Raw genomic sequence first — 18,341 nt, forward strand, 5'->3', positions numbered from 1 at the left:
TATCTATCATCTGGACATCATTCTGTTCACCAAACTTTGTCTTTTGTAGATAAAGGATAAAGTGGATGTGAAAGCAGATTACTTTGAAAGCTTTAGCCTTGCTTAGAATATTTGTTAAATTTTATTAAATTCCACTGACGTTCTTAGTTTGCCTCTATGTCCCAATTTGTTCTTAATAAGGTTGAAGGGTTTATTTTCTAGTGCATTTTAACTTTTCTTTGCATATCTTCTTAATTCTAAAGTATAGTCTTCTATGTGCTATTTATTTTGGCTATTATTTTTACAATGTTTGAAAGAGTGAACATACAGTAAAAGTTTACTATTAGAAAAAATTGTAAATCAAGTGCTTGATTATAAAATAAATTCTTCTTTAAATTATCTTTTGAGGCAAGATTGAAGTAACCTAAGAATGACCTCAATTTAAATGAAAAAGTTTGCTTTTATCAATTTACTTCTCACATGGCTCCAACCAGAGACCAATAAAATCTTAAAGAGTAGCACACAGGTGATTTTCACCCTCAGATTATGAGTTTAGTTCTGAAATAAACTGTGAAGAGGATATTTTTTCCTTAATGAACTTGTATTAAAATAGATGCAACCAGTGCCGATGGTGTTATATGAACTGAGCTGCAGAGATCATTATATGTTAAGTCAACAACACAATTAACAAACAATATGCTCCTTCCATCTTTTAAACTCACCATTTACTTTAATTAAACTCATGCTGCGAAGTCTTACTTTTTTTTTCTTTCTGAAGATATAATAAAAAAGGTGACTTAAGAACACAAATTCACCTCACAGTTCTACTATATGAAAGTTAGTATAGCCCCTGATTTATTATTGATGGTTGTATTAATTTTTCAATACAAGGAAATAAAAATAAGGGAGAAGAAATGAACGTAACAGAAAAAGGGTCTCAGCATGAGTCCTCAGTTCCAATGTCCAGCAATAAGCTTTACCCAAACAAATAAGTCATGCAGCTCTCGAGAAGAGTAGATGGAGAGAATGGTGGAGAGAATGTGATCACCTGATCATATTTACACAACATGACCCTGCTATTATCAGCAAGTGCCCTTGGGGACTCCTCCTTCAGATGGTACTGTGAGAAGGGGACATTACTGTTTAGAATTATCATTCAGACTTCCCTGGTTGCTGGCAAAATGTTCTTTGAAACAATAGAGTAAAGGTAACGACCTTCTTTTTAACTTGTCAGAATTAATAATTAAATTTCTTGCTTTTATATGAAGCGAAAATCCAAATGCAACTCAGTAGTCTCAAAATATAATATTAAATCAGTTAGATAGATCTACTATGACACTCAAGTAATTGAAAGAACTTTAAAAAAAACACACTCTGAATAGAAGGATTAATGGTTATTCAACCAATCAAATTCACACTGACACCATAAATTTTAAAGCAAGTAACCAGCAACTGATAATTTCTTAAATATCCCCCTTTGCAGGCCCTCCAAACTAGGTGGCAAGATGAATGTAACATGATGATAATAAATCAGTTCAAGAGTATGTATAGTCAAGGACTAACTTGTATGATACACTAAAAATACACAGGTATTCAAAGGAGATTATCAATAAATGGAAAGACAATAAATCTTTCAAATGAAACATCATTTTTAAATTTTAACCTAAATAATTACTTTTTGAATTGGTATAAAGAATACATATGAACATGTACATATGCATATTCATTGCATGCACATATATCAAAGATGAAAATCATCATAAAACTCATGGAATGTGGAGAGCTGAGTGGGGGTCGGGGAGCAAAATTGGATATCCTTGGAGGTCTGACTGGAGGACAGAGCTAACCAGGCAGCATGGGGTCAGAGTATTCTCATCAGTAGCAGGTAGAGAATTTTAGACTTGTATTAATTAACAGGAAAAATTTTATGGCTTTAGAATGATTAAATAAGTGATACTTTGGAAAAAGAAGATTTAAAGAATATTTGCATGGCTCGTAGAAATAATGCGTTGGATAGAGATGAGTCAGCAGAGTATTTGGAAGAGGCTACGGAAGGGATCCTATTTTGCTCAAGTTGCTAACAGCAAGAATAATAAAGTAAACTGAAGTGTCGTGAGCATTTAGTACCTTGTTAAATATATAGAATTGGTCAACATTTCACTTGCAAAATGTGGAGACAAAAAATATACACTCAGAGGCAAACTAGAGTTTATTATGCCATAAAAGTGACACTACACACTCCCCTTCCAGCTCCAAATGTGGAGAAATCTTTCTTCCTATCATCCCCACTTTATAAATCACTCAAGATTTTAGATCCATCTTTCAATGGTCAATGAACTTCTCTCAACCCTACTTTGCTACTGTGTCCTGGGGCCCCTAATATTCCTGAGTTGTCCTTAAGGTTTATCTTATTTTATACCTTTCATATCTTTTTTTTTGCCAAGAAAATGATTATTTGAATGTATTATTATAGTTTAAGGATATACTTAATTATGTGAATATTTTTGAACTACTGCTTTAGGTTAACATCTCTGCTAGGTACTAGAGATATTGTTTACACCTTTAGTAAACAAAATGAGTGAAGGCGTTAGTAATCTGAATCTAGCTCACTTTTATGCATCAAGAAAAACAAGCATCAAATACCTCAATAAATCACATACCTATTACATCAGGAACTTTCTGGTTCTTGTTCCAAGAAAACAAATTCTCTACTTAATTGTGGACCCTCCCTTAAGCAAAATTTAATTAAAGTATACATTAGAGTTCTAGAAATTGATGCCCACACAATTTCTTTACTTTGCTGAAAAAGATGTGGATTAAGAAATCAACAGAGTCTATGAATTCTCCTGACGATGGCTTACATGCAATTAAAAAGAATTAGAACTTATTTGCTCTACAAAATATTCATTGACATAAAAAGTAAAACAAAAAAATTCATCAGCTGGACAATCTACACTGGAATCTAGAAAACACTAAATCTACAGATCAGAGACAATCTATGGTGTGATGGCCAAATGAGTTACCCAAAAGAAAAGGCGGAACTCTAGGGGACATCAGGGACAAGCAATAAGAAATTAAATTAGGGAATATGTGGAGACCACTGAAAAACAGAAGCCATCTTTGAATACACTTAAATAAAGAACAACTTACAAAATTGCATATAAGAGGAAGTGAGGGGAAAGGGAAAAAAAACAAGGGGGAGAAATGAATTACAGTAGATGGGGTAGAGAGAGAAGATGGGAGGGGAGGGGAGGGGAGAGGAGGGGGGATAGTAGAGGATAGGAAAGGCAGCAGAACACATCAGACACTAGTATGGCAATATGTAAAACAGTGGATGTGTAACCGATGTGATTCTACAATCTGTATACAGGGTCAAAATGGGAGTTCATAACCCACTTGAATCAAATGTATGAAATACGATATGTCAAGAACTATGTAATGTTTTGAACAACCAATAATAAAAATCAAAAAAAAAAAAAAAAAGAAAACAGTTTGGGGTAAAATAGAAGAGAAAGTCCAAGAGATAAGTTATTTGAATTAAAGGAAATGAAATAGCTTGGAAAAAAAATGCCATAATTGTATTTCAAATCTTAGAAATTTCTCTTGAAATTTCTTATTTGATTCATGATATTGGGAAATACATTGCCTAATATTCATATATTTTTGAATTTTCCAATGATCTTTTTACTATTAATGTTTAATTCCATTGTAGTCTGAAAGCAGACGTTATGGTTTCTATTTTTAAAATTTGTTAAGGTATGTTTTATTGCCTAGAATTATGATTATATTGATGATTATTCCATGTAAGATTCAAAAGATCATGGATTCTACTGCTCTTGGATGAGGTATTATATAAATCTCAACTAGTCTCAGTTGATTGATGGTGTGGTCCTATTCAACTATTTTTATGTAGTTAATTGCTGGTTGTGTCCTTACTATTAAAGTTATGTTGAACCCTACAAAAAAAAAAAAAAAAAAAAGAACAACTTAAAGATTTAACACATAAGACAGTGAGGAGGCCAAGAGTTGTAATTGTCTTCATCAGTAATAGGGGTACTGCAATAAAGAAATACCGATTCTAGAATAAGTTAGAGTAGAGAGTGGAAACTGACAAATGAAAAGAGGAACACAGATTAATAATCCTTAGTTATTAGGATCCTAATGGAGAGGTACTCAGGAACTCCAAAGGATGTAAATCTAGACAACTATGAGGTTTAAATGAACTATTTTGTGACTGACATAGTTCTTTCATGGTATGACTTTAAGTGCCTCTTACAATCCAAACTGAAAGAAAATTTTGCAACTATTTAAAAAATCTGTTGTATAGTTAATATTCCAAATTCTGACACTAAAGTAGTTAGCCAGGTGGGCATCATTTATTTTGATGTTTTATAATAATAGGAGGAAATGTTTCCATTTATTACCCAACATAATGAATTCAAGAAAGATTTCTTGAGACCTGCAGTATGGATTTGTCTCCTGAAATTAATTAATAACAGTTATCAAAAATGGGTTCATGCCCTGAGTTGAAAAGAAACAATTAACTGTGTTAGGATAATTAAATCCTACATCATGTATACTTTTAAGGGACTACCTAATATATGCCAATATTCCTTTGGCTGTCAGCCAAAAAAATAAGATGCTGTTTTTGCTTTTGTTTTCTTAGGTTAGCCATATTGTCATTACTCAGAATATTCTAAGCACTGAGTTTATCTTTATTTGTGTATTATAGTCGTATATAATGTTGGGGTTAATTTTGACATAATTATACAGGTGTGGAATATAATTTGTCCCAATTTGGACCCCAGTACTTCCACTTTCCCTCTTTTCTTCCCACCCCCGTTTCCTTCCGTTATATTGATCTTTCATTTATTTATAGTCATTCTTTAATTAGTGATTTATAGATATTAATAAAGGTGAAATTCACTGTGGTATACTCACATATATGCATATGTGTGCATTGGGTAGCTTGGTCAATTCCATTTCTCCATTCCTCCCATTCCCAGCCTCTCCATTCTCCCCATATCCCTTTCTTAAACTTTATTGATCTCTCTTCTGTTTTCATCGGATTCCCCTCAACACAAAAACACATACTTTCCCCCACTTTTTTTTTGGTCTAGCTTCTGCATATGAGAGAAAACATTTGATCCTTGACTATCTGAGTCTGGTTTATTTTACTTAGCATGTACTTCAATTCCATTCATTTAGCAGCAAATGTCATAATTTCATTCTTCTTAATGACTGAGTAAATTACCATTGTGCATGTATACAACATTCTCTTCGTCCATTCATCTGTTGACAGATACCTAGACTGGTTCCATAACTTGGATATTGTGAATTGTGCTGCTATTTTTAAATACTGATGCGGCTATATCACTATAGTATGGTGATTTTGGTAGGATACCTAGATCTTATGGTGGTTCCATTAATAATCTTCTGAAGAACCTTCACACTTCTTTCCAGAATGGTTGTATGAATGTTCAGTCCCACCCACAATATAAGAATGAATCTTTCTCCCCACATTCTCACCAGCATTTCTGTTATTTGTATTCTTGATAGTTAGATCCCGAATAGAGTGAAATGAATGCTCAAGGTAGTTTTGATTCTTATTTCTCTGCTAGATGTATTGAACATTTTTTCATATACTGTTGACCATTTGGAGTTCTTCTTTTGAGAAATTTCTGTTTAGTTCTTTTATCTATTTATTAGTTGGAGGTTTTATGGTATTTTTATTTCTTTATATATTCTGCATGTTAATTCCCAATCTGAAGGTTGGGTGGTAAAGATCTTCCCCCATGTGGTAGGCTTTCTCTTTATGCTCTTGTTTCCTTTGCTAGGCAGAAGCTTTGTCATTTGATGTCATCCCAATTTTGTTTCATTTATTGCACTTTAGGAGTCTTATTAAGGAAGTCAGTGCCTGTGACAATATGTTAGAGTGTTAAGCCTACATTTTCATCTAGCAGTTACAGAATTTCTGGTCTAATTCCTTCTTCATTGATCTGATTTAAGTAGACTTTTGTGCAGGATGAGTGATAGGGATCTAATATTATTTTTCATTAATGGATGGCTATTCAGTTTTACCAGTACCCTTTATTAAAACAGTTTTCTTTTCTCCAATATATGGTTTTATATTATCAGGCGACAGTATCTTTTCTCTGAATCTTCTGTCTATCCCATCGGTCTTCATCTCTACTTTGATGCCAGCACCATGCTGTTTTCATTATCATAGCTCTTTAGTATAATTTGCAATGATGTATTGTGATTCCTCTAGCATTTCTCTTATTGCTTATTGCTTTGGCTAGTCTGGATCTCTTATTCTTCCAAATAAATTTTAGAACTGTTTTTTTTTTTAATTTTCCTGGTTCTGAGAAGGATGTCATTGGTATTTTGATGGAGATTGCATTGAATCTGTGTAATGTTTTAGGTAGAATAGCCATTTTGATGATATTAATTTTGCCTATTCAAGAACATGGGAGGTCTTTCCTTTTTCTAAGGTTTTCTTCAGTTTCTTTTTATAATAAACACTAAGTTTGATACTGGACAACATATGTTTTCATTACAAAAACACAAACATTTTAGTTTTACCTGCCTGAAAATTGAATTTAGAAAATATATGCCTATTAAATTTCTTTTTGATGATTTGTTTTGATAGCCTTTTAAAACTCTTTATAAGTCAACGATGTTAGGCAGTTAAATGCTAACATAAACAACTTATGCATCATGTCATAATTGAAAATATTTAATATTGGGTATATTATAATTCTAGGAGAGATATGTTAGATAATTTACACACATGTGCAAAATAATTCTGAGATTGAAGAAGCGATTCATAGACTAGAGAAGAGGTAGACATTACCAAAAATAAAAATATAATATAAAATAAAGTTGTGACAAAATTTCTTCTAGTTAGCCCTAATTTTAAATACCTTTAATGAGAATATCTAGAACATGCTTGAGATACCAAATTTTAATAGGTTGCTTTTAACTAGTTGAATGGGATCATTGCATGATTTAAATTGGTTTCACTGAAAGAATTAAAGGATTAAAGGATTCTAAAATCAAGTATTAGGAGGTTTTCAAAGATGAAAATGAACATGCAGGTACAGGAAGGATAGGATAAATATTTTTAAATTTTCAGGCATATTTAAATTTTTATATAAAACTGAATTTTATATAAACCAAAACAGCATGGTGCTGGCATCAATGTAGAGATGAAGACCAATGGGATCAACAGAGGATTCAAAGAAAAGTTCACATAGATACTGTCACCTGATAATATAAAAACATATATTGGAGAGAAGAAAACTGTTTTAAAAAGGGTGCTGGTAAAACTGAATAGCCATATATTAATGAAGAATAATATTAGATCCCTATCACTCACCCTGAACAAAAGTCTACTTAAATCAGATCAAATTTTTGGTAAGATTAAGTAAACTGTTAACTCATGTAATTTAATATATTTACAGTAAATTTCTTTGATGGATTGTTATAATTCACAGAGATAAGATGTCAAAAATCTTTCTACTATATGGATTCTGATTCAGAGAATCATAAAAAGCAACAACTTAGCAGACCTTACATATCATTCAATCTGTTCTGTCACTTTGACTCTATATATCTTAAATATACCTGAATCAAAATAAGCAGCGACGATGGGTATAACTCAGAGGTGGTGAGCTCACTTATCATGAGCAAAGTTGTGTTGTTGATCACCTGAACCCACAAAGAAAAAAGGTATAAAATAAATAAAAATGTTCCAGAGCAGCTCTATGGTTGTGTTAAGAGCATGACAAATCATCTCTTTAGAGAAACAGAGATAAAACTGAATAAAATTGACAAAACACCCATTTATAGTGTCTGGGAAATGAACAATGGAAGCATTTATTCAAGAAAATCTAATAAGCCTCAGTAAGAAGAGCAGAGTCTTTGACACTTGTATCAAGAGGGCCACATTCCTCTGTGCCCCCAGCTCTGGGTAAAGAAGTCCCATACTAGGCAGGTGAGTAGCCACGGGAACCTGTAGCTCACACTTTCTCTCATAGCTCCAGGGTACAGAAGTTTTAATGGAGGCATTTCCAGTGTGGTTTGCAATAAACAGCCCACTAAGTGTTCCTGTCGGAAAGGGGTGACTCAATTTGCAACAAAACATGAAAAAAAGAAAAAGAAAAAAAGAAAAAGAAAAAAACCTATTCCCAGGAATCTTCTTGAAACCAATAGAAATCACAGAGTGTATCAACTAGTGAAATCTAATATATCTATGACAGGATTAAAATCTAATAAAACTGCTGACCAGGCAGAAATTTAACAGGGATTCCAGAGACAAATCCAGCCCAATGGACCCTGCTAAGATTACACTCATCTCTGGTGGTATGCAATGCTCGAGGTCATCCACAAAGCTGTGCCAGTGAAGGAGAACTGACAAGGGCTTTGTGAGCCACTAGTTCCTGCCTAACTGTAGGACACCTTGTAAACACCTTGAACTATGAAAGCTGCACACAGATCCATTGCCAATGCTTAGAATCCTTTTCGCCTCAGGAGGCTTAACCACCAGTCACTGGATGACCACTAAGCTGTACCGACTTAGAAACCCAGGCTTAAGTGTAGTTTTAACTCAAAGCCAAAATGAAATGAAACAAAATAAAATTCAATCAAGAACCCAACAGCATTTTTTTTTTGTTGTTGTTTCAGTAATTGAACTCAGGGACACTTAACTACTGAACCACATCTGCAGTGCTTTTTAGACAGGGTCTGGATAAATTGCTTAGGGGCTTGCTAAATTACCAAGGCTAGCCTTGAACTTATAATCCTCATACTTTAGCCTCTCCTGTTGCAGGGATTATGTAATCCAGCACTTTCAAAAGTAAAGGTAAAATAAATGCATACACAGATAAAACCGAGATGATGCATTGCCAGCAGAACTGCCTTATAAGACATACCTGAGGGAATTCTTTGGGCTGAATGCAAGTGATACCAAAATTCTATTCAAATCCACAGGATGAAACCAAGGGGGGCAAATAAATCCATGATGAGGGATTTAAAAAAAATATATTATAATTACGTATTTTATTTTTCATTTTCTTCAACTGATTTTCTAGAAATGATATAAAACAACACCAACATGGAAATGAAGATTATTACATCTCCAAAGCAGTAAGTATGACATTACCAGACTAATGAATTACCACTTGGTAGTTCAAATAGAAAATCTATTTAAATAATTTTCCCATTTTGAAGTTACTCTTCTTCTGTTTCACTCAATCACCTATCCATTTTGGCCAGGTGATGGTCCTGACAGAAGCCCAGCTCTAAGCATCTGGAAATGTGCATTTCTGTTACCTGTGCTGAGAAGCAGAGAGATCTTCTGATCCACCCAGTTCCTCCTGGATGATTCACTAACTTCACTTAGGACTCCTCCTAAAAATTATGAGCAAGTTCTCTCTTTGCAATTCTAAAGCAGCTTTCCTTTTATTTCCTTTCCCCATCATTTTAATTTCAGTGGCTTTGAGAAACACTCAGACTCAAAGAATAAAACAGTCATAAGATTCCGATCAGGTAAGGACTAGCAATGACTCAGAATTAATCTTACTCGTAGCAATTATTTGAATTTATTTGCAATAAAATATAAATTATGTATCCTTGTTTATTTACCTCAAAAATGGTGAAACCCTATTTCTTAGTAAATTTAGTAAGCTTGCTTTTCTCTCTCTCTAGTAAATTCCTTACTCATTGAGTAATGGTGTAATTTTGGGTATAGCAAGCATTTGAGATGATGATAGCTCATCATTTGACAGGTGCCAGTGAAAGTGATTGAGTGTCTCAGGAATGTCTAAGAGTTTCACCATTAAACCAAGACAGCCCACAGAGGAGTCCCTATACAAGTCTTCAGTCCCCAGTAGAAGTTTGCAGTTTAGCTTGGTGCTGCCAAACACAATTCTTGGAACCTTTCAAATTGACTACCCTGTGTTTCCTAAATTGTAACTAATTTTGAAAGATGATAACACAGGACTGTGTGGGAGCTGAGCTTTATAACCTTATCTATGGTGTGAAATGTAAAATTAAAAATGAATAATAAAGACCAATCCCAGTATAATTTCAGCTCATATCCTAATGTTGTTAAATATGCTATTAAATGATTTAGTCAGGCCTGAAGTATTGCTTCTGCATTCATCCCTGGTCAAAGAAGGGGGTAAATTATCACATGTATACAAACTCAATTTTTAAAGAATCTGAATAGAAAAGCACACTTAAGCTTTAAAACATATTTTATGGAACTTTATTTCCTCTCTCCAAAAAGAAACTGAGAAATTCGCAGGGCAGAGTTTATCATAAACATCAATTATTTTTGTACTAGGAAATATGAAGGAGTTGGCTAATAAGGATTTAGAGCTAATGGAAGCCAGAAAGGCTAATTTTACTAGATTTAAAATTTTTGCATCCTTTTGAAAAGAAGGGCTTCCAAAAGAAAATCAGAACAAAGCATGGAAATATTGACAGTGGTGTATAAAATGGATGTTCTAATTTAGCTTGAATATAACAGAAATATAAAGACAGACCATATAAATTCACCTCTCTATTGCAAAAGTGATCCTAAACAGGGAACTTGGTAAGGTTCAGAGGCATTTATTTATTTATTTATTTCATGGTCAGGGGTGCTAAAAGACAGCCTCTCACAACAAAGAATTATGTAACCTGAAATGTCAATAAGGCTAAGGATGAAAAAGCCCATATTAGAACATCCCACATATTTGAGAATGAATTTAAGGATTTTAAAAAATATATTATCTGTCTACAATTATTTGCTAAAAAGAATTAGAGTAAATGTGGAGAGTCCTAGATCTTTGTCAGAAAGATAATCACAGTATTGGCTGACATTCAAAATCCAGATCCAAGTGTAACTTTGTGAAGGTTAAATTTCTTTTAACTTCATCCAATCAAGATGGGATTTGTGTCTTGAGAGATTACAAATTCTGGCCATCCTTTGACACACTTCCTTATCTGTTATAGAATATATAACAAATGCTGGTTGGGAACATATCCCTTGTCAATTTTCTCTCTTCTTCTCCCTCAGCTCATTTTCTTTAGCTTGATAGAAATAAAGCAGAGACAGACAGGTTGTGTACGTGGAAAGGAAAAAGAGCTGGAAAGAAACTGAAAAGCTAATCCACTATGATGCCAGTCTACACCAAAGATAGCATGCCAGAAGTCTACGGAGCCGTCCGTTAGAAGGCTGACAGGGTTGGCTCCTATGACAGACTTTGATAGAGTAAGCTTTTTAGTTCTGTTTTCAGAGTTTGAAGGGAATTGTGAACTTTATCTCAAAGAGTTATCTTCTAGTTAAAATATATTTTTATTACAAATTAGTATTTCCAAAAATCTTTGGAGGTTTTCAATTTATCTTTCATTTTCTAATAGCATCCCCTTTTCCAGAAGGATTGTAGGGATTTTTGAAATATTACAATAAAGTAAACATTTGTTCCTGAGGATTTCATGACACCAGTTGAGATAAACTGAGATATTTGAGGTGATGAAGGATCACAATTTTGAATCATTACATTAAGCTATCATTATGCTTGAGAATAGAATAATTGAATACCTTGGGATTATTTTTTTTTATTTAAGTCATATAGTGTTGATGTTTTATCAACATAATTAAACTTTATGCTTACTATAGTTTTTGTTTTAGCATTTTTCATGCAAGAATTATATTGCAGAGGGAAAAAAATGGTGTTGTTCTTGATCTCCTGGGTCTTTCCTGGTAACCAGGAGACACCCTTCATTCACGTCAGGTACAGACAGAGCTGTTTACTGTATTGCTAAGCCTGTAGTCAGCACTCTGACCTCTTTCCCCTGGCGCAGAATGACCAAGGGCCCAAATACCCAACTCTTACCTACTGGAATTTTTTTTTTTCTGCTGAGTAAGTCCTAGTACTTGTTCCTTATAGAAAAAGGTGATCTGGGATCCCAGATCAGTCTGGATCACAGGCAGACAGAGGGTGTGATTAAAGGGTCCCTGTCAAGGGGACTTACCAGTGCCTTGTGGTTTTGGTCACTATTCTCTTTCCATTATGCCCACTTCTAAAATGAACAGGAAATGACAAAACAACAATAGTAATAATAAAAACAAACCAAATATTTTTTTTTTCAAAAAATGTTTGCCTTACTAAATTCCTATTTGAGCATGGTGGTACATGCCGGAAATCCCAGCAACTCAGGACCTTGAGGCAGGAGGTTCACAAGTTCAAAGTCAGCCTCAGCAATTTAGAGAGGCCCTAAGCAAATTAGTTTGACCTTATCTCAAAATAAAAAGAAAAAAACGGGATGGGGATGTGGCTCAGTTGTTAAAAAGCATCCCTTGTTTCAATCCCTAATAGAAAACAAACAAACAAAAACTCCTAAACTTCAAATGAAGACACTAGTTACTATATTTACAGTCTCAAAATTTCTGTCGTGTCCAAAGGAGTTACTGCATCTCTTTTTTTATTTTTCCATTCTCAAATTTCAGTATCTTCTTCCTCATTGTCTCTTTTGCCTGATGTCTTTACTTTTCACTTTACTGATAAAACCAAATTAATCAGAACAGAACTCCCATATATTTATTTCTATCACCACATATACCTGTGTGCATCTGCTCCCACTTTTTCTACTCTCTCACCTGTAGCTACAAAATAAATAAATAAATAAATAAATACTATTGCTGCTTTCATCTAAAGTCTCAAGCTGATACTGGAATCATTCTCTATGACCTGCTCAGAAGCATGACTCCAGCAATCTTCCTTCAATCAAATATATCACTGAATTTTTGCTCTCTACTTGCTCCTTTCCATAGGCATGGAAATTTACTTTTACTTCTGTGACCTAAAGCTTTTATCTTACCAGGTACTACCTTTTTCTTCGCATTTCTTTGCAGTAATAATAATCCTCAAAACAGTTATATTTATTTACTGTCTCCGGTTCTTGTCCATCTGGTCAGGCTCACAGTCCTATCAGAACTGCTTTAGTCAGTCAGCAAAGCCTTCCAAGCTCATAAATCTAATAGTCAGTCCTCTCTTTTCCCCTTGGCATCAATATTTGGCACAGTAAATTTCCTCCTTCTTTGATACCTTTCCTTTCTTGACCTCGCAGATGGACTGTCTTAATTTCTTCCTACTTCATTATTTAATTCTTAATGTCATTGTTGATATTTTCCTTCTCCCTAATATATTCATATTGGTTGAATGACCTGAGGCCCAATCCTTGAAACTTCTGCACACACAGTATAGACACAGTGGCTATCTAATCTAGTTACTTACCTTAGAATCTGTCTATGGTGATGATATGATAAATCTGTTTCCTGAACTCCAGACATTTATATCTGTCTATTTACATCTTCAATTAGAGAGCAATAGGTAGTCCAAATTCAACCTGCTCAAAACTGAACTTGTGATTTTGCCTCCAAGTTTCTCCTTCCCACAGCCTACCTCATTTCATGTGATCATACTACATTTTTTTTTTTTAGCTTCTCCAGATGAGATGTTAGAGAATCACTTTACATCCTTTCTACTCACCTTCTACATCTCACCTGCCAGGTGATCTTGCTAGCTTTACCTCAAAATATATCTAGAATATGTCCTCTAGAATTGTTATGAGTTCACTTGTGTTTCCCTAAAATGATACTAATTCCTCATAGTTGTACTTTTTTTGGAAATAGGATATTTGTACAGTTAAAAAGAGGTTATGAGGATGGACACTAAATCCATAAAAGTCGTGCCCTTATAAAAAGGAGAAATTTGGAAAAAGAGACAAGAACTCTTCTGCTCCAGCCAGTCTGCTATCTGTGCATGTGTTAGGGTGACCAACTGTCATGGTTTGCATGGAGCTGTGGGGTTTCCCATTACATGGGATGCTCAGTGCTAAACTGAGACAGTTCCAGGAAAATTAGGACTATTGGGCACCCTACCGCTATGCAGTGAATATAGGTCCTTCTCTGCAACAGCATCTTTGGACAACAAGTTTACTCTTCCTAGAAGGCTGCTTGGACACTGGTTTACCAACTCCCTCACCAACTAAAGCCCTGGATGGAATCCCACATTTTTCTGAGGCCAATGCTGGTCGTCATATGTGAGGTGTGCTCCTCCCTCTCATGTTCCCAACCCTCTTAACCCACTAAAACATTTACTAATTCCAACGTGAAAATCATCTCTAAGAGTGCATACAATTAACTCCTTTATTATGTCCTTTATCTCTTGTTGACATACCTTATGAGAATGCAATCTACGAGAGGGCAGGATCTTAGTGTTCCTGGTAAATCTCAAGCGTTTGTTCAAATAATGAATAATCCATAGGGGGAAAAAACTTGCCAAATGTGCATTATTATTTTGAAGGACCACACTTTCAAATGAACTTGATAATTCTAATTTATCCCAAACTCTTCAGATTCTATTTTAAAAACTCTCATAGTTGTGGATATATTTAGCTGCCTATACCTATAAAGCTAAGAGATACATAGATTTGAACGTGAATTTACAGTGATGTAGTATTTTAAAGCCTGGGTTTACTTGGAATGAAAACAAACTGATGAATATAAGAATATTTCCTACAGGCCTATGAAGTAGATACTATCTTTTCTTCCATTTTCTTATATATTTTTATTCAAATTTATTACCCATGCTCAAGCATTTACTCTTGCTCACACATTATACTCATACTTATATATACATGACCTCTTCATGTAACTGTTCTAAGACCATTAGCTTCATCATCATCTGTTTCATTAAGTACTCATATTTTGGGCTCCATTCAAGGTTAGATAGCAAAGGTTAAAGAATGAATGCAACAGGGTTTCTGCTGCTATGAGTATATACGTTTATAAATAAAAGATAATGCATTAAGTCTTTTAATTTTTATTTTTAAATTTAAAAGATATAAGCCAACAAAAATGTGTCTCAGACCAAAGGAATGTATATCTCTCAGCTTTTTTTTAGGTCAAAATGTAATTTTAGGGATTTCTAAAATATGAGGAAGTTAATAATATCCACAATAGAGTAAGGATTGGAACCCACGTCCTAGATTGAAGACTGCCCTTATTTAAAGCATATTTTCTTTATTATTAACTCTGTAAATTTAGCTATGTAATCTTCTTTAAGCTTCTGTTTCCCCACCTGTGAAATGAAGCTATTCATAAACATCTTTCTGCTCATAGTGACACCATCTGAAAACACAGTAAATACTATTGCTTATTACAAAAATATTGCAACATTTTCATTTTACATTAATATTTTTGAGTTGATAATTTTTTTTTCTGAATACCATTGCTTAGATTTTAATAATGTACGCATGTGCATGTGTTTGCACACGTGTCTGTTCATATATTTCTGGGACAGTAAGTTGTAAAACACACCTGGGTTTGAGAACAAATTCACATCCTACTTTTTGTACATGGGTATAAAGAAGGCTGGTTTAGCTTGAAGACTGCATTTGTAAAAGCTGTGGTGCTGTAAGGAACCAAATAAAAATGCTTGTGATATTGAAAAGAGTTTAGAATAATTGACATTTGTATCACAAGTGGTTCTCTAGGTAAGTTGCATACTGAAATAGAGTTGCTATAAAGTATACAAATTTCTTTTGAATCTCTTAGTGATCATCTCATAAATATGTGTCAGACAGTGTTCTATGTATAAAACCACATAGAGCCCTTCTAGATTCTGTCTTCCAGAAGTCACTGTGTATTTTCACATGTCAGAGTTCACATCCTCCAAGTGCATGGATTCATTGATATCTATTGATTTACTTTTTAATTGCAAGTTTTCTTAAAAAGTACCTACTTAATCAATTTTAGAGTAGCAGAGAACATACTTTGAAAAACTTAAGCAACATGTTTTACCTGTGTACAGGAACTAACAATTAGATAATCCTTAAATTTTGCTTCCAATATAGTTTAACTATAGATGGACAAATTCCTTTGAATATTTATTAAAAGTAGATGGTGATTTTTAGAATGTACATGTTTTTGATATAATTGTTATAGATGAAAAACAAAACAAAGCACAATGATGATTCAAATTTTCTGTCTTTAATTTTTACTTTCTTTTTTAAATCTTTTTAATGTATTATGACTTTTACTTTCAGATTTATCTTATTTTCTCACCAATTAATATAACATGAATTTTTCTGGGAATATATTTATGTTGTATTTCAAATTTGACTGTCTATATGCAAATATAAGCCTTTCTATGCATTAATTTTTAGTAAGTATAGAGCTATATTTTTTCTAAAATATAAGTAGTGACTACTTGTTACTAAGTACTAACTACATGTCAAAAGTCCAGAAATTTTTGAAACATTGTTTATAACAACAGAAATTTCTCAAGTTAAATTACTTTTATATAATTGCAATAAAACTAAAACTTTACCAGGGACTTTCTCTAATGTTTCTGCCCTATGAGTATTTATAGTGTTTAATGAATTCTAGGTAATAACAAGGGATGTACAATATGGTCACTATCTCTATTGGTGCATGCTTCTAATCTTTTAAAAGGGAAAAATACCTTCTCTGCAGAGGGTTGCCAAATAATTTTAAAGGCACATTGAGTAAATACTACATTTTAGGAAAATTGCATCCTTGTTTCATCCATTCATCAGTTCATGTGTGCCATTAAACCATGAAATACTCTTGATAATAGGAATTGGTCCATAAAATTTAAATCAGGGGAAGCAAGGTTGTTGATCTTGCAAAGCTCACAGAATAGTGACAAAGTCAGGTAGCATATTATAAAGTAAGTGAGTAATCCAGTGATTAAACAAAAATATAAAGAGAGAGAGAGAGAGAGAGAGAGAGAGAGAGAGAGAGAGAGAGGGAGGGAGGGAGGGAGGAAGGAAGGAAGGAAGAAACACATTGATATAGTGCCCAAGTACAGAGTGCAAGATTCAAGAAATAAGTAAATGCTCAGGGAATGAGTGTCTGTACTGTGGTGGCAGCTGAGCTAATAAATGAGAGTTTTCTTTTTTTTTCTTTTCATTTGCATTTATCCTATTTATTCTACAGGTAGTCATAAGATTCAGAAGAGAGAAATTTCCTGGGCTTGGTGAAGAAACTGGAAAAACAGACCCATCAGCTTGAGACATAATGCAAAATTAAATGAAAGAGAAACACTGAGGAGTAGATTGGGGATAACACAGGGCCATGAAAGTCAGGGTCAGCTCTTTGGCTTTGCCAGCAACAGCATCGCTTGCTGCCCCACTGCTGCAACATTTTTTCAGGGTACCTAAGCAGGGGATCTGAAAAGCACAGGCGGGGACAGATATCAGCTAATGTCAATTTTTAGGTCTAGTGCACGACAAATTTTATAGAACACACACACACACACACACACACACACACACACACACATGATTTGTATATTGAAGTGTTTATTACATGAACTGAGAAGTTAGTAAAATATTATCTCTCTGAAGTTCACTTCTACCCAGAATCTCTGAATATAACTGAATGTAACAGGATCTTTGCACATTCTTAAGTTATGTTAAGATGGAGTCATCTTGGATTAGTGTGGTCTCCAAATCCAATAATTGGCATCCTTATAGAAAGAAGGCGGAGCACACGGAGATACACATATGGGGGAAAAGAAGTCCAGACAGAGGAAGAGACTGGAGTGGTGTAGTTATTTACCAAGAGATGGCAAGGACTCTTGGGGTCCTCTGAAAGCTGAGAGGAACCAAGGAGTGATTCATTCTTCCCTGAAACTCCCAGAAAAAGTATGATCCTTCTAACAACTTGATTTCAGATTACCAGTCTCCAAAATTATGAAACAATGCATTTCTGTTGTAGTAAGTTACCATATTTGTAGTATTTTTATGTTAGTACTAGAAAAAAATATAGACCATGTGGTGAAGATTCTAACAACATATATTCCATTGTAATTTAGATAATATATATAGGATTCTGCAAATTTGAGTGTAAATAAGAGTACAGATGCTAAAGTTATCTATTATAAAGTTATCCTTGTTAGTTGAGTATTTTAAGTTAACTAGTATTTTAGGTAGTGAATCTCACACTACTTCCTAGCTTTCTCATAATCTGATTATTTTGGCACAGTGGTTTCTGTTTCACATCCTTAAATGCAATTTGGCTCTATTAAGCAGCTACTTAGAAATGAACATATTGGTATAATGGACAAAAACATCAACTTGATCTCAGTTTCATGGAGTTCACATTCTATCAGGAAATAGAGAAAAACATTTATAAACTAATAGTAGTAAATTTCCAAATTACTACTGGAAGTAACCTAATTCTAAATAAAATAACACAGGGTGATGTAAAAGAAAGTAATAATGTAATAAAGGCATGGAAAAATCAACAGAGCGAAGGGCAGGTGCTCTCATGATTC

The sequence above is a fragment of the Callospermophilus lateralis genome, chromosome 5 (assembly GCF_048772815.1).
Source record: "Callospermophilus lateralis isolate mCalLat2 chromosome 5, mCalLat2.hap1, whole genome shotgun sequence".
Taxonomy (NCBI): Eukaryota; Metazoa; Chordata; class Mammalia; order Rodentia; family Sciuridae; genus Callospermophilus; species Callospermophilus lateralis.